This window comes from Palaemon carinicauda, chromosome 29 (genome assembly GCF_036898095.1).
Source record: "Palaemon carinicauda isolate YSFRI2023 chromosome 29, ASM3689809v2, whole genome shotgun sequence".
NCBI classification, from domain to species: Eukaryota; Metazoa; Arthropoda; class Malacostraca; order Decapoda; family Palaemonidae; genus Palaemon; species Palaemon carinicauda.
The window spans coordinates 78,937,654-78,944,319 of record NC_090753.1 but is presented as its reverse complement, the minus strand read 5'-3'; positions in this window follow the sequence as shown (position 1 = coordinate 78,944,319).

Below are 6,666 nucleotides of genomic sequence, written 5' to 3'. Positions count from 1 at the left end.
TTGACCTTTGACCCCAACTGCTAACAAGGGAAATGAAATCAGTATATCATATTGTATACCACAAGATAGGCAATTATATTATGCACATTTTGTCACTAGTTTTATGTAAATCGGATAAAAATTGGTCAGGATATGGCAAAAGACGTTTTTTCACCTTTTCGTGAACTTGGCCTTGACTTTTGACCCAATTCTCAAAAATTTTAATAAAAGTGTCCTTGGATCATGGTTAATAATCCCACCAAATTTCATGAGATATGGTCTAATGGATTTTTGAGTTGTGCGAATCAAAACAGACAGACAGACATACAAACAAATAAATACAATCCTATCAAAATATAACCTTCACAATGAAGTTGGCATAGGTAAACAGGGATGAGTGTATTCTATTCCGGGGACCACTTGAAATTTTAGTTTCATTTAATACATTACAGAGAAAGGTTAGTGAGCTCTTTTTAGTTTCATATAATATATCATAAAGAAAGGTTAGTGGGGCTCTTCTTAGTTTCATCTAATACGTTACAGAGAAGGGTTAGTAGGCTCGTTTTGTTTCATCTAATACTTTACGGAGCAAGGTTAAGGGGCTCTTTTTGTTCCATCTAATACGTTACAGAGAGAGGTTAGTGGGCTCGTTTTGTTTCATCTAATACTTTACGGAGCAGGGTTAAGGGGCTCTTTTTGTTGCATCTAATACGTTACAGAGAAAGGTTAGTGGGCTCATTTTAATTACCTCTAATACGTTAGAGAGAGAGGTTAGTGGGCTCTTTTTGTTCCATCTAATACGTTAGAGAGAGAGGTTAGTGGGCTCTTTTTGTTCCATCTAATACGTTAGAGAGAGAGGTTAGTGGGCTCTTTTTGTTCCATCTAATACGTTAGAGAGAGAGGTTAGTGGGCTCTTTTTGTTTCATCTAATGTTACACACTAATGTTACTGGGCTCTTTTCAGTTTCATCTAATGTGCCCCAGAGAAAGGTTTGGGGGCTCTTTGGTTGCATCTAATACGTTACAGAGAAAGGTTAGTGGGCTCATTTTAATTACATCTAATACGATACAGAGAGAGGTTAGTAGGCTCTTATTAGTTTCATCTAATATATTACAGAGAAAGGTTAGTAGGTTCTTCTTAGTTTCATCTAATATGTTACAGAAGAAGGTTAGTAGGTTCATCTTAGTTTCATCTAATATATTACAGAGAAAGGTTAGTAGGTTCTTCTTAGTTTCATCTAATATGTTACAGAGAAAGGTTAGTAGGTTCTTCTTAGTTTCATCTCATATGTTACAGAGAAAGGTTAGTAGGTTCTTCTTAGTTTCATCTCATATGTTACAGAAGAAGGTTAGTAGGTTCTTCTTAGTTTCATCTCATATGTTACAGAAGAAGGTTAGTAGGTTCTTCTTAGTTTCATCTCATATGTTACAGAGAAAGGCTAGTAGGTTCTTCTTAGTTTCATCTAATCTGTTACAGAGAAAGGTAGTAGGTTCTTCTTAGTTTCATCTCATGTGTTACAGAAGAAGGCTAGTAGGTTCTTCTTAGTTTCATCTCATATGTTACAAAAGAAGGTTAGTAGGTTCTTCTTAGTTTCATCTAATATGTTACAGAGAAAGGCTAGTAGGTTCTTCTTAGTTTCATCTCATATGTTACAGAAGAAGGTTAGTAGGTTCTTCTTAGTTTCATCTCATATGTTACAGAAGAAGGTTAGTAAGTTCTTCTTAGTTTCATCTCATATGTTACAGAAGAAGGTTAGTAGGTTCTTCTTAGTTTCATCTAATATATTACAGAGAAAGGTTAGTAGGTTCTTCTTAGTTTCATTTAATATGTTACAGAGAAAGGCTAGTAAGTTCTTAGTTTCATCTAATATGTTACAGAGAAAGGTTAGTAGGTTCTTCTTAGTTTCATCTTATATGTTACAGAGAAAGGCTAGTAGGTTCTTCTTAGTTTCATCTCATATGTTACAGAAGAAGGTTAGTAGGTTCTTCTTAGTTTCATCTCATATGTTACAGAGAAAGGTTAGTAGGTTCTTCTTAGTTTCATCTAATATGTTACAGAGAAAGGCTAGTAGGTTCTTCTTAGTTTCATCTCATATGTTACAGAAGAAGGTTAGTAGGTTCTTCTTAGTTTCATCTCATATGTTACAGAAGAAGGTTAGTAGGTTCTTCTTAGTTTCATCTTATATGTTACAGAGAAAGGTTAGTAGGTTCTTCTTAGTTTCATCTTATATGTTACAGAGAAAGGTTAGTAGGTTCTTCTTAGTTTCATCTAATATGTTACAGAGAAAGGTTAGTAGGTTCTTCTTAGTTTCATCTCATATGTTACAGAAGAAGGTTAGTAGGTTCTTCTTAGTTTCATCTCATATGTTACAGAGTAAGGTTAGTAGGTTCTTCTTAGTTTCATCTAATATGTTACAGAGAAAGGTTAGTAGGTTCTTCTTAGTTTCATCTTATATGTTACAGAGAAAGGTTAGTAGGTTCTTCTTAGTTTCATCTCATATGTTACAGGAGAAGGTTAGTAGGTTCTTCTTAGTTTCATCTCATATGTTACAGAAGAAGGTTAGTAGGTTCTTCTTAGTTTCATCTTATATGTTACAGAAAAAAGTTAGTAGGTTCTTCTTAGTTTCATCTCATATGTTACAGAGAAAGGTTAGTAGGTTCTTCTTAGTTTCATCTCATATGTTACAGAAGAAGGTTAGTAGGTTCTTCTTAGTTTCATCTAATATGTTACAGAGAAAGGTTAGTAGGTTCTTCTTAGTTTCATCTAATATGTTACAGAGAAAGGTTAGTAGGTTCTTCTTAGTTTTATCTAATATGTTACAGAAGAAGGTTAGTAGGTTCTTCTTAGTTTCATCTCATATGTTACAGAGAAAGGTTAGTAGGTTCTTCTTAGTTTCATCTCATATGTTACAGAAGAAGGTTAGTAGGTTCTTCTTAGTTTCATCTCATATGTTACAGAGAAAGGTTAGTAGGTTCTTCTTAGTTTCATCTAATATGTTACAGAGAAAGGTTAGTAGGTTCTTCTTAGTTTCATCTCATATGTTACAGAAGAAGGTTAGTAGGTTCTTCTTAGTTTCATCTCATATGTTACAGAGAAAGGTTAGTAGGTTCTTCTTAGTTTCATCTCATATGTTACAGAAGAAGGTTAGTAGGTTCTTCTTAGTTTCATCTCATATGTTACAGAAGGTTAGTAGGTTCTTCTTAGTTTCATCTCATATGTTACAGAGAAAGGTTAGTAGGTTCTTCTTAGTTTCATCTCATATGTTACAGAAGAAGGTTAGTAGGTTCTTCTTAGTTTCATCTCATATGTTACAGAAGAAGGTTAGTAGGTTCTTCTTAGTTTCATCTCATATGTTACAGAGAAAGGTTAGTAGGTTCTTCTTAGTTTCATCTCATATGTTACAGAAGAAGGTTAGTAGGTTCTTCTTAGTTTCATCTCATATGTTACAGAAGAAGGTTAGTAGGTTCTTCTTAGCTTCATCTCATATGTTACAGAGAAAGGTTAGTAGGTTCTTCTTAGTTTCATCTCATATGTTACAGAGAAAGGTTAGTAGGTTCTTCTTAGTTTCATCTAATATGTTACAGAGAAAGGTGAGTAGGTTCTTCTTAGTTTCATCTCATATGTTACAGAAGAAGGTTAGTAGGTTCTTCTTAGTTTCATCTCATATGTTACAGAGAAAGGTTAGTAGGTTCTTCTTAGTTTCATCTCATATGTTACAGAAGAAGGTTAGTAGATTCTTCTTAGTTTCATCTCATATGTTACAGAAGAAGGTTAGTAGGTTCTTCTTAGTTTCATCTCATATGTTACAGAGAAAGGTTAGTAGGTTCTTCTTAGTTTCATCTCATATGTTACAGAAGAAGGTTAGTAGGTTCTTCTTAGTTTCATCTCATATGTTACAGAAGAAGGTTAGTAGGTTCTTCTTAGTTTCATCTCATATGTTACAGAGAAAGGTTAGTAGGTTCTTCTTAGTTTCATCTTATATGTTACAGAGAAAGGCTAGTAGGTTCTTCTTAGTTTCATCTCATATGTTACAGAAGAAGGTTAGTAGGTTCTTCTTAGTTTCATCTCATATGTTACAGAAGAAGGTTAGTAGGTTCTTCTTAGTTTCATCTCATATGTTACAGAAGAAGGTTAGTAGGTTCTTCTTAGTTTCATCTCATATGTTACAGAGAAAGGTTAGTAGGTTCTTCTTAGTTTCATCTCATATGTTACAGAAGAAGGTTAGTAGGTTCTTCTTAGTTTCATCTCATATGTTACAGAGAAAGGTTAGTAGGTTCTTCTTAGTTTCATCTTATATGTTACAGAGAAAGGTTAGTAGGTTCTTCTTAGTTTCATCTCATATGTTACAAGAGAAGGTTAGTAGGTTCTTCTTAGTTTCATCTCATATGTTACAGAAGAAGGTTAGTAGGTTCTTCTTAGTTTCATCTTATATGTTACAGAGAAAGGTTAGTAGGTTCTTCTTAGTTTCATCTCATATGTTACAGAGAAAGGTTAGTAGGTTCTTCTTAGTTTCATCTCATATGTTACAGAAGAAGGTTAGTAGGTTCTTCTTAGTTTCATCTAATATGTTACAGAGAAAGGTTAGTAGGTTCTTCTTAGTTTCATCTCATATGTTACAGAGAAAGGTTAGTAGGTTCTTCTTAGTTTCATCTCATATGTTACAGAAGAAGGTTAGTAGGTTCTTCTTAGTTTCATCTCATATGTTACAGAAGAAGGTTAGTAGGTTCTTCTTAGTTTCATCTCATATGTTACAGAAGAAGGTTAGTAGGTTCTTCTTAGTTTCATCTCATATGTTACAGAGAAAGGTTAGTAGGTTCTTCTTAGTTTCATCTCATATGTTACAGAAGAAGGTTAGTAGGTTCTTCTTAGTTTCATCTCATATGTTACAGAAGAAGGTTAGTAGGTTCTTCTTAGTTTCATCTCATATGTTACAGAGAAAGGTTAGTAGGTTCTTCTTAGTTTCATCTCATATGTTACAGAGAAAGGTTAGTAGGTTCTTCTTAGTTTCATCTAATATGTTACAGAGAAAGGTTAGTAGGTTCTTCTTAGTTTCATCTCATATGTTACAGAAGAAGGTTAGTAGGTTCTTCTTAGTTTCATCTCATATGTTACAGAGAAAGGTTAGTAGGTTCTTCTTAGTTTCATCTCATATGTTACAGAAGAAGGTTAGTAGGTTCTTCTTAGTTTCATCTCATATGTTACAGAAGAAGGTTAGTAGGTTCTTCTTAGTTTCATCTCATATGTTACAGAGAAAGGTTAGTAGGTTCTTCTTAGTTTCATCTCATATGTTACAGAAGAAGGTTAGTAGGTTCTTCTTAGTTTCATCTCATATGTTACAGAGAAAGGTTAGTAGGTTTTTCTTAGTTTCATCTTATATGTTACAGAGAAAGGCTAGTAGGTTCTTCTTAGTTTCATCTCATATGTTACAGAAGAAGGTTAGTAGGTTCTTCTTAGTTTCATCTCATATGTTACAGAGAAAGGTTAGTAGGTTCTTCTTAGTTTCATCTCATATGTTACAGAGAAAGGTTAGTAGGTTCTTCTTAGTTTCATCTCATATGTTACAGAAGAAGGTTAGTAGGTTCTTCTTAGTTTCATCTCATATGTTACAGAGAAAGGTTAGTAGGTTCTTCTTAGTTTCATCTAATATGTTACAGAGAAAGGTTAGTAGGTTCTTCTTAGTTTCATCTCATATGTTACAGAAGAAGGTTAGTAGGTTCTTCTTAGTTTCATCTCATATGTTACAGAGAAAGGTTAGTAGGTTCTTCTTAGTTTCATCTAATATGTTACAGAGAAAGGTTAGTAGGTTCTTCTTAGTTTCATCTTATATGTTACAGAGAAAGGTTAGTAGGTTCTTCTTAGTTTCATCTCATATGTTACAGGAGAAGGTTAGTAGGTTCTTCTTAGTTTCATCTCATATGTTACAGAAGAAGGTTAGTAGGTTCTTCTTAGTTTCATCTTATATGTTACAGAGAAAGGTTAGTAGGTTCTTCTTAGTTTCATCTCATATGTTACAGAGAAAGGTTAGTAGGTTCTTATTAGTTTCATCTCATATGTTACAGAAGAAGGTTAGTAGGTTCTTCTTAGTTTCATCTCATATGTTACAGAGAAAGGTTAGTAGGTTCTTCTTAGTTTCATCTAATATGTTACAAAAGAAGGTTAGTAGGTTCTTCTTAGTTTTATCTAATATGTTACAGAAGAAGGTTAGTAGGTTCTTCTTAGTTTCATCTCATATGTTACAGAGAAAGGTTAGTAGGTTCTTCTTAGTTTCATCTCATGTTACAGAGAAAGGCTAGTAGGTTCTTCTTAGTTTCATCTCATATGTTACAGAAGAAGGTTAGTAGGTTCTTCTTAGTTTCATCTCATATGTTACAGAAGAAGGTTAGTAGGTTCTTCTTAGTTTCATCTCATATGTTACAGAGAAAGGTTAGTAGGTTCTTCTTAGTTTCATCTAATATGTTACAGAGAAAGGTTTGTAGGTTCTTCTTAGTTTTATCTAATATGTTACAGAAGAAGGTTAGTAGGTTCTTCTTAGTTTCATCTCATATGTTACAGAGAAAGGCTAGTAGGTTCTTCTTAGTTTCATCTAATATGTTACAGAGAAAGGTAGTAGGTTCTTCTTAGTTACATCTATGTTACAGAGAAAGGTTAGTGGGCTCTTTTTATATCATCTAAAACGTCATAGATAAA